This window comes from Chlorocebus sabaeus, chromosome 12 (assembly GCF_047675955.1).
Source record: "Chlorocebus sabaeus isolate Y175 chromosome 12, mChlSab1.0.hap1, whole genome shotgun sequence".
NCBI lineage: Eukaryota > Metazoa > Chordata > Mammalia > Primates > Cercopithecidae > Chlorocebus > Chlorocebus sabaeus.
In genome coordinates, this window is record NC_132915.1 from 102,205,698 (window position 1) to 102,224,542 (window position 18,845).

Below are 18,845 nucleotides of genomic sequence, written 5' to 3' on the forward strand. Positions count from 1 at the left end.
TAGAACTCGGTATCTGCTTCCCTATTTTCAACAGCTTAGCCAGTCCCTAAAATTGATTGACCCGCTCCAGACTGCACTGCGCAGGCGCCCGCTACCTATGCGCTCTCTCCGGACGCCCAGCTCAGACAGTGAATCCCGCATGCGCACTCCTCTTTCTCTCTGACGCACCCCCGGAAGCACTGTCAATTTCGGGGGGCGGGACCGGGAAGCGTTTCCGGGGGCTGAGGCACAGGCTGAATCTGTTGCGGCAGCGAAGGCTAGAACAGGCCTGCGCCGGCGGCGGAGAGGATCCGTTGGACGGGGAATGTGAGCGCTGAGCCCTTGGCAGGTACTGAGTGGCCAGGACCACGGGCGGCAAGGCTAAGGGAGGAGAAGTTGGTGGGGGAGTTAAGGGCTCCTCTGCAGGCCCCGACGCACGCGCCGCTTGCCCAGCCAGGCCCATTCCGTGGACCGGCATGCTAAAGCCCCGCGCGGAAGGTTAGGGTCCCGGCGCCCCAGCTCCGAATCCCGCAGTCTCCTGCCCACACGGCGCGCAGACCGCGATACCAAGGCCTTTGGGGCAGCTTCTCGCCCAAGGTCACCCTCGCGGCAGCGGAGCTCCGCCGGCCACAGCGCTTAGAGATCCTGCCCCCGTCCGTCCGCTGGCCTTTCGGGGCGTAGGGTGGGCGCGGCTTGACGGCCTCGGGTTCGAGCCACCAATGCGTGAAGCCTGAAGAGCCGAGCTGGCAGAAAGACTGCGCCTAGACTTCTCTGATCTTCTTTTTCCCTCTATTTCACCCCGGTTGCTGTCTCTGTCACCTGTTGTAACCTGTCCTTTTTGTCTTTCAGCTAGGTCCCTGTCAACCTGATATTTCTCTCCACTTTGTCTTTCTCGGGGTATATGGATCGTGTTTCATATCTGTCTCCACCTTGTTTCTGTGTCTGTTCACCCTGTCTCTGCCACTCAGCCCTTACTCTAATTCAGGGCCTGTCAGTCTGGCTTTTTGGCCATCTGTCTGTTTTTCTCTCTTTCTTACAACTTTTGTTTTTCCTCTTGTTTCTGTTTCCTAGCTGAGTTTGTCTGGGTAGGGCAGGGCTGCCCAGACCTCTGAGCCGTGGAAGGTGACTCATGACCCCGTGAAGCTCCCTGCACTGGTGACACTCTCAGTGACTCGACCGCAGTTTGGCCTCAGCTCTGACAGGTGCCGCCCAACATAAGTGTCAGAGTGCGGGAGAGCCTGTCAGGGAGACAGGAGGCCCATTTTAGGGCCAGAGCAGCTTGATGAGTCCTAGCCTTTTCTCGCCTGTGGTTTTTCAGGCCTGCACAGCTTCCCAAATCCCTTCACTCCATCCACTTAGCACGGGATGGTCTCCAGGGATCTCTGGAGCCTGCTCTTTGAGTTACAGCTGTTTAACAGGCCTGTCCACAGGCTAAAGAAGGATCAGACTGAGATCTTTGGGGCTACTGGAACAGTAGCAGAGTTTCTGGGAGAGCTGCATGCTTAGTTCAGAGACTGTGTCAGCATTTTCAGTTAAATTGTAAGAAACCTAATAATCGGGGATTTATTATTTGCTTTACAAAAGTACCACGGGAGAAATAAACCGCACACAAAAGGACAAATATTGTTTGAGAGCACTTAAATGAAGTACCTAGAATAAATCAGTTAAGAGATGGAAAGTAGAATAGTTTACCAGGGGCTGGGGAGAGGAGTTAGTGCTTAATGGATACAGAACAGAATTTTGGGGGATGATGAATAAAGTCTGAAAATGGGTTGTGATGATTGCACAATATTGTGAATGTACTTCACTGAATTGGACTCTTAAGAATGCTTAAAATTGTTAAGTCTTAAAGTTTTATGTATATTTTATACAATACAAAAAACAAAAACAGTATTCATTGGAGACTCCTGAAACCAATAAACTCCTTTTACGTGTAATTTTTCAAAATTCATTCGGTAGCTGTTAGGAACATTTAGTTGAACCTGGGTTTATTGATTCCTACTCTCTTTACAGCAGTGGGTACAGCTGAGGTTCTTAGAAAAGTTTAGTTAAATGGATATGGTTAAAATCTTCCTCAAGCTTTCTACTTACTTTCTGCCCTGGCTCTCTTCCCTCTGCCTTTCTTGGAATCAGTGCAAGAATCTGCTCATAAGTAGGATACTTGATAATTATACTCTTCACAGGAAGAAAACTCATAAGGTTAAAAAATAGCCCTTTTATTATAATGCAAAATTATGTGTTATTTCTTGAGTTTTCTTATGGGGGATGCCTTTGTGGGTTTTTTGTTTTCTAAAATCTCTAAGCTGTTTGCCTTTAAGGTAGTTTATCAAACTTTCTAATAAGATATCGCAACTGAATTACTAGTTTATTTCATTGAATCCTAGATGCTGTTGATTATTTCATGTACCACTAAGGAAGAGAGAAACCCTGCTAATTAAACTATGGCTTAATGCGCTCTTATCGTTTAGACTTTTTATTATTGAAAACACTTTTAGACTTAGACACTAAAAAATGGTATCAATGCCTATGCTAATGCATGTATATGCAAAGGAAAAATAATAATAAATTGGTTAAAGTATTCATTAAAGTTAACATTCCAAGTTCTACTCTTTATACTTTTCAGTTCAGAGTGTGTCCATATTTTTTCTAGCGTGTCATCCTTTGTGTCATCAAGAACATTGATGAGGACCTCAGCAGTTCTCTGTCATTTTCTCAGGCTGTGACAACTATTAAAACTGCCACCTGGTGATCACATGCTGATTTCAGGAATTTTAAAATGTGAAAAAATGCATGTCTGAAAATTAATTGAATAGTATCATTTTCATGAACTTTTCCTTTTCTTTTTTCTTTCTTTCTTTTTTTTTTTTGTGATGGAGTCTCGCTCTGTTGCCCAGGCTAAAGTGCAGCGGTGCAGTCTCTGCTCACTGCAACCTCCACCTCCCAGGTTCAAGCGATTCTCCTGCCTCAGCCTCCCAAGTAGCTGGGATTACAGGCACCTGCCACCATACATAGCTAATTTTTGTATTTTTGGTAGAGACAGGGTTTCACCATGTTGGCCAGGCTGGTCTCAAACTCCTGACTTCAAATGATGTACCTGCCTTGGCCTCCCGAAGTGCCGGGATTACAGGTGTAAGCCACTGCGCTGGGCCTGAACTTTTCCTTTTCACTCTGTTTATATTTTCAGTTAGAATAGGGGCTTTTGTCTTACTTGTAACATATTGAGGAAATAAGATTTTAAAAAATTTGTCGATATGTTGTTAATTTCGTGAAATGAGTGCTGTTTCTGCCTTCTGCTTTCTTGATTTCAACTTCTTATCCTGACTTTTAATGCACATGAGGGCACAGTTAAAAACATTTCCTTGGCTTTATTGAAATTTGTTGGAAGGATGACTGATGAATGGAGGATTCGTTTCTAGAACATTACCTTCTCTTTTGAATCTCAGAGAATTTGCTGTAATGGAATGTTTGTCCTGGAAATTTTTAAGTAAAACATTCAGCCGTGGCTTAAAATTGAAGGGAGTCATGAATCAAACTTCATAAAGCAGGTGGCTTGTTTTTTTAAAAAACATCTTAAAATAGATTTTACTAAGTTATTTGGCCAAAGTGTTCTAATTAGGAAAAAAATAGACGAATACTGATTGACAATGGTCAGGAGACCAATAGCGCTCTTCCAAAGGATATGTTAATTCTGTAAAATTACATAGTCATTGACCGTGTTGGTTTTCTAGTGTTAACAAATATAACACAGTAATGGATGAGAGGTATACGGGAATTATGCATTGTCTTTTCAATTGTTTTGAAAATTTAAAATTATTACAAAATAAGTTTATTTTTTTAAAAAATACAAAGGCAGGAGCTACAAAGTTGCAGAATGAATTTAATATAACCAAAAATGCCAGTCTTGATTACTTTTCTTTCTGCCACTAATGTACATCTCCAGTGTTTATTAGCAAATATACATGTACATAGCATCTCTTTTACATTTTCACTGTTACTCTTCCTTCCAGAAGTCAATGTGATTTTAATTTGAAGCAAAACTGAAATGGGTTCTTCTTCCTCATTCTATTCATATTGCTTTTTGATGGCCATGGCATAAGAAACTTTATCCCAGGAATACAGCTTTGCATTAGGTAAGCTATAAACTTGCTCATAATAGCATTGTTAAAAATTACTTACTGTAATATTTTCTCTTTTAGCAAAAATAATAATGTATTTTGTTAAGATATTTAATTCCTCTAGACCAGAAGATTCTTTCTTCTCTTCTGAAGAGATATTACGCATTCTAAGGCCCACCAATGACATACTTTTCACTGATATAACATTTAATGTCAGATAAATTTTTCTGCCAAGTGATTTTTTTTTTTTTTAACTTAGAAAAATGTTAGATTTGGAGTTATGCTGCTGTTTGAATCCTGACATGCCATTTCTGAGGTGTGTAACCATGGGCAGGTCTTTTAATTTGAGCTTCAGTTTACTCATCTTTCAGAAGGATGCAATGATACGGGAGTGTTGCACAATGTAGGTTTACATAGTGTGCTCTGTGAACTCTAAAGCATTTCACTAATGTAAAGAGTAGGCATAGGGAATTGGTATTTTTGTACATTTGTGCCAGGCTTTAAATTTACTGAAGCAACATTTACTATGTTTAAATGTGCTTTCTATAGTAAGCCTGCAAATTACCATATGCTCTGATTAAAGAAATCTCTGAAGGACTTCACAATAAGTAGCTGGTGGGTCTGCTTCCCCATTATATTGCTGTCATCTGTGTTTTTAGGATGTTTAATTGGGTTTAAATCACGTATAAAATTTGACTTAGAGTTCCTCAGCTGAATAATAAATAGTGGCTGCTATTAAACTCATCAAAGTTGGAGGGAATCTGAAGGTCATCTAGTTCAAGATTTCTTCAGTATGTTACCCTTCATCTGCTTTTAAAAAGCCAAATGGCTTTTCAGAAGCAGAGTGGAACAGGCTGGGATTGGTGTGTTTGTTTTAGAACTGTTGCTATTGGATTAAAAGAATAAAATATATGTGCAAAGTGACATAAAACTGCTGGTATCTTTTTTTTTTTTTTTTTTTTTGAGATAGAGTCTGGCTTTGTCGCCCAGGCTGGAGTGCAGTGGTGGGATCTCGGCTCATTGCAACCTCCACCTCCCAGGTTTAAGCAATTCTCTACCTCAGCCTCCAGAGTAGCTGGGATTACAGGCATCTGCCAGCATGCCCGGCTAATTTTGTATTTTTAGTAGAGACAGGGTTTTGCCTTGTTGGCCAGGCCGGTCTCAAACTCCTGACCACAGGTGATCCACCACCTCATGCTCCCACAGTGCTGGGATTACAGGCATGAGCCACCATGCCCACCTGTCTTTTTTTTCTTTTTTTGAGATGGAGTCTCGCTATGTTGCCCAGGCTGGAGTGCGTGGTGCGATCTCGGCTCACTGCAACCTCTGCCTCCAGGGTTCAAGCGATTCTCCTGCCTCAGCCTCCCAAGTAGCTGGGACTACAGGCACTGGCCACCACGCCCAGCTAATTTTTTTGTATTTTTAGTAGAGACGGGGTTTCACCATGTTGGACAGGATGGTCTCCATCTCTTGACCTGGTGATCCACCCGCCTCGGCCTCCCAAAGTGCTGGAATTACAGGTGTGAGCCACCATGCCTGGCCTGGGCCATCTTAAGTCTAAGGATGGTCAGTGTGCTAAAGTTTATGAATGCATTGTATATAATAAGATTATTTAGATTATTTGTGAAAATGATATTCGTGTTTACTTTCCATACTCTCAAACTATAATGATATTCACAGCCAGGCACAGTGGTTCACACCTGTAATCCCAGCACTTTGGGAGGCTTGGGTGGGCAGATCACCTGAGGGTCAGGAGTTCGAGACCAGCCTGGCCAACATGGTGAAACCCCATCTCTACTGAAAATACAAAAATTAGCGGGGCGTGGTGTCACACACCTGTGGTCCCAGCTACTCAGGAGGCGGAGGCAGGAGAATTGCTTGAATCTGGGAGGCGGAAGTTGCAGTGAGCCGAAGTGGAGCCACTGCCCTTTAGCCTGGGCGACAGAGTGAGACTCCATCTCAAAAAAAAAAAAAGAAAAAATTATATTCACCTTTTCTTTCCGCCTCTTAAACTATAGTGGGCCTGAACAAGTGCTTTGGATTTAAATCTCAGCTTTACTCCTTACCAGTTACATGACCTTAAGTTGCTTAGCTTTTTTGTCTATCTCCAATTCTGTACAATGGAAGTAAAAAATACCTATTGAGTGGGTTGCTGTGAAGATTAAGTGAGACAGAACATCTAAAGCGCTTTGCATAGACTTTGTACAATGTCTGTATGAAGCAGTTTATTTGTATATGTGTATCATAAATAGTAGTTGCTGTTATTTCCTATTAATGATGACATTTTCCTAGTCACTCAGTCATGAAACTTCAAAGTCAGCATTGGTACATCAGTTTGCCTTGCATTACTCTTTATTTTATTTATTTATTTATTTATTTGTTATTGAGACGGAGTCTCGCTCTGTCGCCAGGCTGGAGTGCAGTGGCGCAATCTCGGCTCACTTCAAGCTCCACCTCCCGGGTTCACGCCATTCTCCTGCCTCAGCCTCCCGAGTAGCTGGGACTACAGGTGCCCACCACCACGCCCGGCTAATTTTTTGTATTTTTAGTAGAGACAGGGTTTCACCATGTTAGGATGATCTTGATGTCCTGACCTCGTGATCCACCCGCCTTGGCCTCCCAAAGTGCTGGGATAACAGGCGTGAGCCACCGCGCCTGGTCTTATTTCTATTTTTTTGAGACGGAGTCTCATTCTGTCGCCCAGGCTGGAGTGCAGTGGGGCAATCTCGGCTCACTCCAGCCTTCACCTCCTGGGTTTAAGTGATTTTTCTGCCACACCTCCCGAGTAGCTGGGACTACAGGTGCCCACCACCACGCCCGGCTAATTTTTGTGTTTTTAGTAGAGATGGGGTTTCACCATGTTAGTCAGGCTGGTCTCGAACTCCTGACCTTGTGATCCACTCGCCTTGGCCTCCCAAAGTGTTGGGATTACAGGCGTGAGCCGCTGCGCCTGGCCACATTACTCTTTTTTAAACAACGTTATAGAGACATAATTCATAAGCAATAAAGAGGGTTTTTTTTTTTTTAGTATTTTCACCATCACCACAATCTAATTTTAGAACTTTTGTCTCCCCTCAAAGAAACCCAATTAGCAGTCGCTCCCCATTTCTTCTACCCCCAGCCACGAATCTACTTTCTGTCTCTATGGATTTGTCTATTCTGGACATTTCATGTAAATGGAGTCATACACGATATGACCTTTTGTGTCCGACCTCTTTCATTTAACGTAACGTTTTCAAGTGCCAGCCGTGTTGTCACATCTGTAAGTATTTCATTCTTTTTTATTGCCAAATAATCCTATTCTAAGGATATATCCCATTTGTTTATCCATTCATAAGTTGATGGAACTTATGATGGTTTTTTTGATTTTTAAGAGTAATGCAGTTATGAACATTCATGTACAAGTTTTTGTGTAGACATATGTTTTCATTTTTCTTGGGTATGTACCTAGGAGAACTGTTGGATTACGTGGTAACTATGTTTAACTTCCCGAGGTGCTGTCACACTGTTCCACAGTAGCTGTACCATTTTACACGCCCACCAGCAATGTATGGGGGTTCTAATCCCTACACATCCTCGCCGACACTTGTTACTGTCTGTCTTACTTTTCACAGCCATCTTAGTGAGTGAGAAGGGGTGTTTTGTAGTTTTGATTTGCATTTTTCTAATTACTAATGATGTTGAGCGGTTTTCATATGCTTATTGGTTATTTGTATATCTTCTGTGGAGAAATGTCTCTTCAAATCCTTTATCTATTTTTCAGTTGGGTTATGTATCTTTTTATTATTGAGTCATAAGAGTTCTTTAGGTATTCTGGATGCAAGTCACTCATTAGTCACATGATCTGCAAATAGTTTCTCCCATTCTGTGGGTTGTCTGTTCACTTTCTTGATGGTATCATTTATACCTTGTGCTACTGCTGTATCTTCCTGTTGACCAGTTCTGTCAGTCTCATCAATGCCACCCCTTTTCCATACACACTGTTACTTTTTTTTTTTTTTTTTGAAATGTAGTTTCGCTCTTGTTGTCCAGGCTAGAGTGCAGTGGCATGATCTTGGCTCACTGCAACCTCCGCCTCCCAGGTTCAAGCAGTTCTGCCGTCTCAGCCTCCCGAGTAGCTGGGATTACAGATGTGTGCCACCATGCCTGGCTAACTTTGTATTTTTAGTGGAGACAGGGTTTCAACATGTTGGCCAAGCTGATCTGGGACTCCTAAAATCTTGAGTGATCTACCCGCCTCAGCCTCCCAAAGTGCTGGGATTACAGGCGTGAGCCACCGTGCCCGGCCCCACTGTTACTTTTATTATTACCTGGACTATACTTGTTGAAATCTTAAAATTAACTTCTGCTTCAGACTTTCTCCTGCTTTAGTCCTTGAGCAGATCAGCCTTCCTTAACCATGACTCACAACATATCACTTAGAAGTTTTCAATGCTGCCCCAATGCAGACGTCTCATTCGGCTTTTTCCAGATTTCTCTCCCATCACTCATTGTCACTTGTAGAAGGAAGCACAGGTAATGATGTGTGTGTCACCAGAGTTAGTCTTGAGTGGAAGAGAGCCAAGGGAGAAATGAAATGCCTTTCTGATGGTAATTTCACCATAGTCTAGGATCTTGCCCTTAGTGTGATGGGGCCAATAACTCAGTTTCTTCAACATATCATACTTACGATGTACCAAACCCGCAAGAGATTGAACTATACAAACCAGAATGCCATGTGATTTATGATTTTTCTTTCTGTGTTAATAAATGAGATTGGCTTGTAGGGTTTTTTGTTGTTGGCCAATTTTGATACCAGAGATTTGTATAACATTTATGAATTTTCTCCTACCCTATTCCCTTGTCCTCTTCTCCTCCTCTACTTTTAACATTTCTAGTTTTATCATATTGTGTAATCCATTGTACAGTCACATGTAATCAAATGTGCCCTGTGCATTTCTGCTTTGGGGAATTTATTGATGTTCTCTGTAGCCACGTATATTATCATTTTTATAAATGTCCTGCAGACATTAGGAAAGAAGGAGTATTATTATTTGTAGAGTATATAGGTATTGCATTAAATTAGCTTTATTGATAGCTGTCTAAACCTATAGATTCTTATCTTTTGCCTACTTGATTTGTTAAGAATTAAAGAGGGATACTTTTATTTCCTGCTACAATTACATTTCTGTTACCATTGCCTTAATTTCTAACATTGTACTCTGACACATAAATGTTCACAGAGTAAACTTCATTGTGAATTACAGGATTCACAATAAACTTTCATCCTATCTGATGATTTTTGCATTGAAATTTACTTTGATACTAGTATTGTGTTGCTTGACTTTTGTTTTCATGTGATCAGGCGACTTGTTTTTTTATTTTTGACCTTTTTGATGATAAGTTATTTCAACTTTTCTATGTCTGAAAAAGTATTTTGGGCCGGGCGCAGTGGCTCATGCCTTTAATCCCAGCACTTTGCGATACCGAGGTGGGCAGATCACTAGGTCAGGAGATCGAGACCATCCTGGCTAACACGGTGAAACCCTGTCTCTACTAAAAATACAAAAAATTAGCCGGGCGTGGTGGCGGTCACCTGTAGTCCTAGCTACTTGGGAGGCTGAGGCAGGAGAATGGCATGAACCCGGAAGGCAGAGCTTGCAGTGAGCCGAGATCGTGCCACTGCACTCCAGCCTGGGTGGTAGGGCGAGACTCTGTCTAAAAAAAAAATAATAATAATAAAGAAAAAAAATATATTTTGCCTTCATTTTGAAAGATATTTTCGTGGGTGTAGAATTCTAAGTTGACAGGCCTTTCCACCCCTCCCCCACCTTAGTTTCAGTACTTTAAAAATGTTGATCTCCTGGCTTCTGAGGTTCTCTGTACTAAAGGGGTCTTTTTTTCTCTGGCTGCTTTTAAGATTTTCTCCACTGATTTTAAGTGATTTGTTTATGATGTGCCTTGCTGTAGTTTTTTTCATGTTTCTTGTGCTTGGAGTTTGTTGAGCTGCTTAGGTCTGTGCATTTGTAGTTTTCATCAAATTTGAAAAAGTTTTGGCTATTGTTTTCACATATGTATAAAATGTGTGTGTGTGTATTGTTTTTATATATATAGTTTTTAATGTATAAAACAGCATATACATATATATATATATATATATATATATATAGTTTTCATGTGTCTCATAGCTTATCACATAAAACTTTTTGCCTTTCCCACCACAACCATGTCTACATTAGGCATCTGGAAGTTGTCTCACAGCTCACTGATGCTCTATTCCCTTTTTATTTGCCTTTTTTTTCCTCTGTGTTTTATTTTGGGTAGGTTTTTGTTGCCTTGTTTTCAAGTTCACTAATGTTCTGCAGTGTTCATTCTGTTGTTATTCTCATCCCAATGTATGTTTGTGTGTTTTTTAAATCTCTAGATGTTTTATTTGGGTCTCTCTTTTATTTTGCAGTAGTTTCCCTGTCTCTACCTAACATGCTTAATCTTTTCTCTACCTTCTTGAAAATATAGAATGTAGAATTGTCTACCAGTTGTATAAATCTCTTGTCATTTCTGGATCTGTTTCTGTTGATTGGTTCCCACCCCCACCTCAGTATCCTGGGTTATATTTTCCTAGTTCTTGGCATGCCTGGTGATTTTTAAATTTGATGTCAGATATGAGTTTTACCTTGTTCGATGCTGGATATTTTTGTATTATGTAAATGTTCTCAAGTTTCATTCTGGAACATAATTAAGTTGGAAACAGTTTGATCCTTCTGAGGCTTGTTTTTAAGCTTTGTTTGGCAGGACCAGAACTGCATTTTGTCTGGAATTAATTTGTCCCCACTACTGAGATAAGGCTTTTCTGAATACTCAAGGTTTTCCACTCAGGGCAGTTTTCTTCAATTAAGTTTATTTTTTATTATTTCACGTTCTCTGTTTGGTTCTTTCTCTCAAGGACGTTAACGGGCTGTACATTGATCTATCTTCTCTGTTCTCCTGCTTTATCATCTTCTGTCTCGCTGTTTTCTTTTTTTTATCCTTTTCCTGTATTTTAGTAGAAAGTCCCCAAAGTGCCTTCCACATTATCGATTCCATTTTTTTACTGTTGTAATTCTGCTTCTTATCGCCTGTGTAAATTTCTGCTCTATATTAGTTTCATGATACCCTATCGTTAATTCAGGCCACCCTTTTTTTCATATCGTTCTACCATTTTGTCTCATCTTCCTTATACTTTACTCAGAGACTGTTTTCATGAAGTTTGTGAAACACATTTTAAAAATTGTTTAAAATGCACTCTTTGTCTATTTCTTGCCTTTTTTTCCTTTTTGCTATTCTGGAATATATCCACAGACCCTGTGTTGGTTTTATTTTGTTTAATTCTTGAGAAGGAAACCTGAATTTCTGTTTAGGTCTGAAATTTGCTTTTGGGTCCCTTGCTGTATACCTGAATATTGTTAGAATCAGCTCTTAGTTCTTAAGCTAGACGTAGGGCTGAACCACATTGACATCTGGGATTAGCTGAGTGGGGCTGAAGGGGTAGGCCTTAGGCCTTGGGCACTCTCAGGGTAGCTTGAGCTCTGTGTACTTCCTTTGCAGTTGGTGAAATTGGTATGCCAGGACCCTCTGTTGTCTTTGGCCCAGCTGGCAAATGATGGCTATGCCTTTATCTCTTTTCTTGGGGCTACTGAGCCCCACCCGCTTATGTTAATATTTTTTTCCTTCTGCCAAGGCAATGTGTGCAACCTTTGGTATTCTAATACCACCCACCTCTGAGTTTTGCCAGTCTACAGGACCTGTCTGTCCCTGGCTTTTAGCTCTGGGCCCCACGTGAAAGAGTGTTACTGATTCTGTCAGAATTGCCTGGAATAAGAAGTGGAGTTTCAGGCCAGTGTCTCCCTTCAACTTGGCCCCATTTCCACTATATCTTTTTTTTTTTTTTCTTGAGACAGAATCTTTCTCTGGAGTGCAGTGGTGGCAGTCACAGCTCACTGCAGCCTCGACCTCCCCTGCTCAAGAGATTTCCCCTCTTCAGCCTCCTGAGTAACTAGTGTGTCAGGTGCATGCCACCGTGCCTGGCTAATTTTTGTATATTTGTAGAGATGGGGTCTTGCTGTGTTGCCCAGGCTGGTCTTGAATTCCTGGACTCAGGTGATCTGCCCACCTCAGCCTCCCAAAGTGCTGGGATTACAGGCATGAGCCACCATGCCCGGCTGGGCTGTGACATTTCTTGATTGTCTTTGAAGTCCCCCATAGTACATTGAATATAATGTTCCATGAGGTTTTTTAGTGAGCTAATTAATTACTTCTATGACATCATCTAAATAACTGAAACAACAGCTATACTCTCAGTGTAGGTCACAATTGCATATGAGTTTGTAATAGAAAAACCTGTAGAAGTTTAGCATGTTGCAGCTCAGAGAATATGAATAAATGCCATATTCACCCAAAGTTAAGGGCAAGGATTTTTGATGGGGCTTGGTTTGAATCTGTGTATTGCTTTGGGTAGTATTGTTGTCTTAGCAATATTATGTCTTCCAATCCATAAACAACATGGGATGTCTGTTTATTTGTGTCTTTAATTTCTTTCAGTAGTGTTTTGTAGTTCTTTTTCTTTTCTTTTCTTTTTTTTTTTTTTTTTTCCTTTTTGGACAGAATCTCCCTCTGTCACCCAGTCTGGGCTACAGTGGTATGATCACAGCTCACTTTAGCCTAAAACTCTTGGGCTCAAATGATCCTCTTGCCTCAGTCTCCCAAATAGCTGGGACTACAGCTGTGCACCACTATGCCTGGCTAATTACAAAATACATATTTATTTATTTTTAGAAACAAGGTCTTGCTGTGTCGTCCAGTCTGGACTCAAACTTCTGACCTCAAGTGATCCTCCCAAGTAACTGGGATTACAGATGAGAACCACCACACATGGCAGTTGTGTAGAGACAGGGTTTTAGCATACTGCTCAGCCTGGTCTCAAACTCCTGAGCCCAAGCAGTCCACCCACCTCGGCCTCCCAAAGTGTTAGGGTTACAGGCGTGAGCCACCATTCCCAGCTTCTTGAGTGTTTTTGTCACAAAAGAGTGCTGAATTTTGTCAGATGCTTTTTCGATATCAGTTAAGATGATATGTGTTTTACGTGGGGTTTTTTTTCCTTTATTCTGTTAATTTGTGTTACATTGATTGATTTTGTATGTTGAACTATCCTTGCATTCCAGGAAGAAATCCCACTTGCTGTTAGTGTATAATTCTTTTAATATGCTGCTTAATTTGGTGTGGTAGTATTTTGTTGATATTTACTCCAGTGTTCGTAGGGATATTGGTCTATAGTTTTTGTATAGTGTTTTTGTCTGGCTTTCATATCAGAAGGTACTCCTGACCTAATAGAATAAATTAGGAAGTGGTCCCTCCTCTTCAGTGTTTTAGAAAAGTTTGAGAAGGATTGGTGTCAGTTCTTCTTTAAATGTTGTTAGAATTTACCAGTGAAGCCATCAGGTTAGGATCTCTTTATTGAGAGAGTCAATGCCCTTAATAGTGGTAGGTCTTTAAGGGTATTGTTTAATTTCCACATATTTATTAGTTTTTCAGTTTTCTCTCTTACTGATTGCTACTTTCATTTCATTGTGGTTAGAAAAATACTTTGTATTTTTAAAAAGACTCAGTCTTTTTAAGTGTATTGAGACTTGTTTTATGGTCCAACACATGATCTATCCTGGAGAATGTCCTGTGTGCACTTGGTGGTTGACATGTCATATACAGGCATACCTTGTTTTGTGCTTCGCAGATACTGCATTTTTTTTACAAATTGATAGTCTGTGGCAACCCTGCATTAAGGAAGTCTATCAGCAGCATTTTTCTTGTTGCACATGTTTACTTTGTGTTTTTGTGTCATATTTTGGCAGTTCTTGCAATATTTCAAACCTTTTCATTGTTATTTTATCTGTTACGGTAATCTTTGATCAGTGATTTTTTGATGTTACTATTGTAATTGTTTTGAGGCACCGTGAACTGCACCCATAAGGGACAACAAACTTAGACAATAAATATGTGCTCTGACTACTCCACTGAGCCACCATTCCCCCATCTTTCCCCTTCTCTTCAGGCCTCCCTGTTACCTGGGGAGGTAACAGGGGATGGTTGAGACACAACCATCTTGAACATAGACACAACCATCTTGAAATTAGGCCAATTAATAAACCTACAATGACCTGGTGTTTAAGTGAAAGGAAGAGTCATATGCTTCTTACTTGAAATCAAAAGCTAGAAATGACTAAGCTTAGTGAGGAAGGCATGTCAAAAGCAAACAGAGGCCAAAAGTTAGACTTCTTGTTCTAAATAGCCAAACTGTGAATGCAAAGGAAAAGTTCTTGAAGGAAATTGAAAATGCTACTCTAATGAACTCGTGAATGATAAGAAAGCGGCAGCCTTGATGCTGATATGGAGAAAGTTTTAGTGGTCTGGATGGAAGATCATGCCAACCACAGCATTCCTTTAAGCCACAGCCTTCAGAACAAGACCCTAATTCTCTTCATTTCTCTGAAGGCTGTGAGAGAGGTGAGGAAACTGCAGAAGAAAAGTTTGAAGCTAGCAGAGGTTGGTTTATGAGATTTAAGGAAAGAAGTGTCTCCATAAAGTAAAAGTGCAAGGTGAAGCAGCAAGTGCTGATGTAGAAACTATAGCAAGCTATCTAGAAAATCTAGCTAAGATAATTGGTAAAGATGGCTGCACTAAGCAACAGATTTTTCAATGTAGATGAAAAAGCCTTCTATTGGAAGGAGATGCCATCTGTAACTTCCAAAGCTAGAGAGGAGAAGACAATACCTGGCTTCAAAAGACAGGCTATAATTCTCTTGTTAGGGGTTAATGCAGCTGGTAACTTTAAGTTGAGGCGACTGCTCAGGTACCATTCCCAAAGTCCTAGGGCCCTTAAGAATTATGCTAAGTATACTCTGCTTGTGCTCTCTAGATGGCACAGTGAAAGCTTGGAGACAGCCTGTTTACAGAATGCTTTACTGAATATTTTAAGCCCACTGTTGAGACCTACTGCTCAGAAAAAGATTCTTTGTAAAACATTACTGCTCATTGAGAAGCACTTGGTCACCCAAGAGCTCTGATGAAGATGTACAAGGACATTAGTATTGTTTTCATGCCTGTTAATACAACATCCATTCTGTATCCCCTGGACCAAGGAGTAATTTCAATTTTCAAATCTTATTATTTAAGAAATACATTTTGAGCCAGGTGCAGCAGCTTACACCTGTAATCCTAGCACTTTGGGAGGCCAAGGCAGGCAGATTGCTTAAGCCTCGGGGTCCAAGACCAACCTGAGCAGCATGCAAAACCCTGTCAATACAGAAAATGCAAAAAACTAGCAAAGCATGGTGTCATGCACTTGTATTCCCACCTACCCAGGAGGCAGAGGTGGGAGGATCACCTGAACCAGAGAGTCAAGGCTGCAGTGAGCCACAGTCACACCATAGTGATTCCTCTGGCGCTCTGATGGATCTCTGGGCAAAGTAAATTGAAAATGTTTTGGAGGCAGCACGGTAGCTCACACCTGTAACTCCCAGCACTTTGAGAGGCCAAGGCGGGTGAATCACTTGAGGTCAGGAATTTGAGACCAGCCTAGCCAACATGGTGAAACCCTGTCTCTACTAAAAAAATACAAAAATTAGTGTAATGACATGGTGTCACATGCCTGTAATCCCAGCTACTCAGGAGGCTGAGGCAGGAGAATCGCTTGAAGGCGGGAGGCAGAGGTTGCAGTGAGCTGGGATTGTGCCACTGCACTCCAGCCTGGGTGACAGAGCAAGACTCTGTTGAAAGAAAGAGAAAGAGAGAAAGAAAGAGAAACAACAAAAAAAGAAAATGTTTTGGAAAGGAGTCACTTTTCTAGATGCCATTAAGAACATTCGTGATTGGTGGGAGGAAATCAAAATATCAACATTAACAGAAGTTGATTCCAGCTCTCGTGGATGACTTTGAGGGGCTCAAGACTTGAGTGGAGGAATTAATTGGAGGTGTAGTAGAAATAGCAAGAGAAATAGAATTAGAAGTGGAGCCTGAAGATGGGACTGAATTATTGCAAAGGCATGATAAAACTTGAGTGGATGAGAAGTTGCTCCTTAGGGATGAGCAAAGAAAGTGATTTATCGAAATACACTCTACTCCTGGTGAAGATGGTGTGAACATTATTGACAACATAGGATTTAGAGTGAGTTTTTCCAACCTGTGGCCCAGGACGGCTTTGAATGTGACCCAACGCAAATTCATAACCTTTCCTAAAACATGAGTTTTTTTGTTTTTGTTTTTGTTTTTGTTTTTTGAGACGGAGTTTCTCTCTTGTCACCCAGGCTGGAGTGCAATGGCACAATCTTGGCTCACTGCAACCTCCGTCTCCCGGGTTCAAGCAATTCTCCTATCTCAGTCTCCCAAGCGATTACAATCGTCCACCACCACACCCAGCTAATTTTTGTATTTTTAGTAGAGACGGGGTTTCACCATGTTGACCAGGCTGGTCTCGAACCCCTGACCTCAGGTGCTCCACCCACCTTGGCCTCCCAAAATGCTGGGATTACAGGCGTGAGCCACCATGCCTGGCTGAGTTTTGTTTTGTTTTGTTTTTTTAAGCTCATCTGCTATGGTTAGTGTTAGTGTGTTTTATGTGCGGTCCAGTTCTTCCACTGTGACTCAGAGAAGCCAAAAAAATTGGACATCCCGATTTGGAATATAAACTTTATTGATAAAGCATCAGCAGGATTTAAAAAGATTGACTCAAATTTTGTGAAAGAAGTTCTGTGGGCAAAATGTTATCAAACAACATTGCATGCTACAGAGAAATCTTTTGAGAAACAGTCAATTGATGTGGCAAACTTCACTGTTGTCTTATTTTAAGAAATTGGCAGGCCAGGCACGGTGGCTTATGCTTATAGTTCCAGCACTTTGGCAGGCTAAGGCAGGCGGATTGCTTGAGCCCAGTAGCTCAAGACCATCCTGGGCAACATGGTGAGACCCTGTCTACAAAAAATACATAAATTAGCTGAACATGGTGACACACGCCTGTAGTCCAGCTCCTTGGGAGGCAGAGGCAGGAGAGTTGCTTGAGCCTAGGAGGTCAGGGCTGCAGTGAGCCGTGATCACACCACTGCATTTCATCCTGGGCAACAGAGCGAGACCCTATCTTGGGAAACAAAAAAGAGAGAAATTACTACAACCACCCTACCCTTCAGCAGTCACCACCCTGATCAGTCAGCAGCCATCCGCTCAAGGTAAGACTCTCCACCAGCAAAGGATTGCAACTGGCTGAAGGCTCAGATGATTGTTAGCATTTTTTAGCAATAAATTTCTTTTTTTTTTTTTCTTTTTGAGACAGAGTCTAGCTCTGTCGCCCAGGCTGGAGTGCAGTGGTGCGATCTTGGCTCACTGCAACCTCTGCCTCCCGGGTTCACGCCATTCTCCTGCCTCAGCCTCCTGAGTAGCTGGGACTACAGGCGCCTGCCACCACGCCCGGCTAATTTTTTTTGTATCTTTTAGTAGAGACGGGGTTTCACCGTGTTAGCCAGGATGGTCTCCATCTCCTGACCTTGTGATCCACCCGCCTCGGCCTCCCAAAGTGCTGGGATTACAGGTGTGAGCCACCACGCCCAGCCAATAAAGTATTTTTAAATTAAGGTGAGTACATTGTTTTTTTTAGACATAATGCTATTGCACACTTAACAGACTACAGCAAGGTGTAAGTGTAACTTTTATATGCACTGGGATACCAAAATGTGTGTGTCTCACTTTATTATGCTGTTTGCTTTATTGCGGTGTTGTTGAACTGAACGAACAATATCTCTGAGGTATGCCTGTATGTGTCTTTATAGTAGGCTTAACTGGTTTATAATGTTGTCCAAGTCTTCTGTTTCCTTATAGATCTTCCGTCTGCTTTTTTCTGTGCATTCTTGAAAGTGGGGTGTTGGAGTCTCCACCTATTGTTATAGAACTGTCTATTTCTTCCTTCAGTTTTATCCACTTTTACTTCGTGTATTTTAGAGTTATATTGTTAGGTGTGTATATGTTTATAATTGTTATATTTTCTTGATAGAATTGAACCTTTTTACTCAACATATAATTGTTTGTCTCTTGTAACCTTTTTTGACTTAAAATCGATCATTTCTAATAATATAGCCATCTCAGACCATTTTTTGTTGCGATTACATGGAATATTTTCTTTCATCCTTTTACTTTCAACCTCTTTGTGTCATTATATCTAAAGTGAGTCTCGTGCTCACCTCGGCAGCTAAAGTGAGTCTCTTGTAGTCTGCATGTAGATGAGTCGTTTTTTAATCCAGTTACTGACAAGGAAAGATTCACTTTACAATTTAGATATTTGTTTTCTGTATGTCTTACATGTTTTTTATTCCTCAATTCTTCCATTATTGCCCTCATCGTATTTTTTATTATTTAGGGATTTTGGGTTTGTTTGGCAGTAAACCATTTTGATTCTCTTCTTTTTGTGTATGTTTTTCGTTATTTTCTTAGTAGTTACTTTGGGGTTTGCAATTAACATTTTAAACTTTTAACAACTTACCTTGAATAATACCAACTTAGGTTTAGTACAGTCACAGCAAGGTATATCTCCTGTCCCTTCACCTTCATGTTGTCGTTGTCACTGATTACATTTTTATACATTGTGTAATACGTATATTAACATAGATTTATAATGATTGTTTTATGCATTCATTAGCCTTTTAAATAATATAGAAACAAAAGGATTATAAACCGAAAGTACAATGATGGCTTTTTTTTTTT

At 41.0% G+C, this 18,845-nt stretch overlaps 1 protein-coding gene across 2 annotated transcripts in view; it reads left to right on the top strand.

Annotated features, from left to right (window-relative positions):
• Positions 1 to 204: 204 nt before the first annotated feature.
• Positions 205 to 18,845, top strand: part of ZBTB43 (zinc finger and BTB domain containing 43) — a 30,465-nt gene continuing 11,824 nt past the window's right edge. The window contains exons 1-2 of one of the 2 annotated variants that reach the window (XM_008006210.3): positions 205 to 328; positions 3,987 to 4,109. The gene's annotated coding sequence lies outside the window, so the exon portion shown is untranslated. The remainder of the gene's footprint in view (positions 329 to 3,986; positions 4,110 to 18,845) is intronic. The other variant, XM_008006212.3, reaches the window with a different exon arrangement.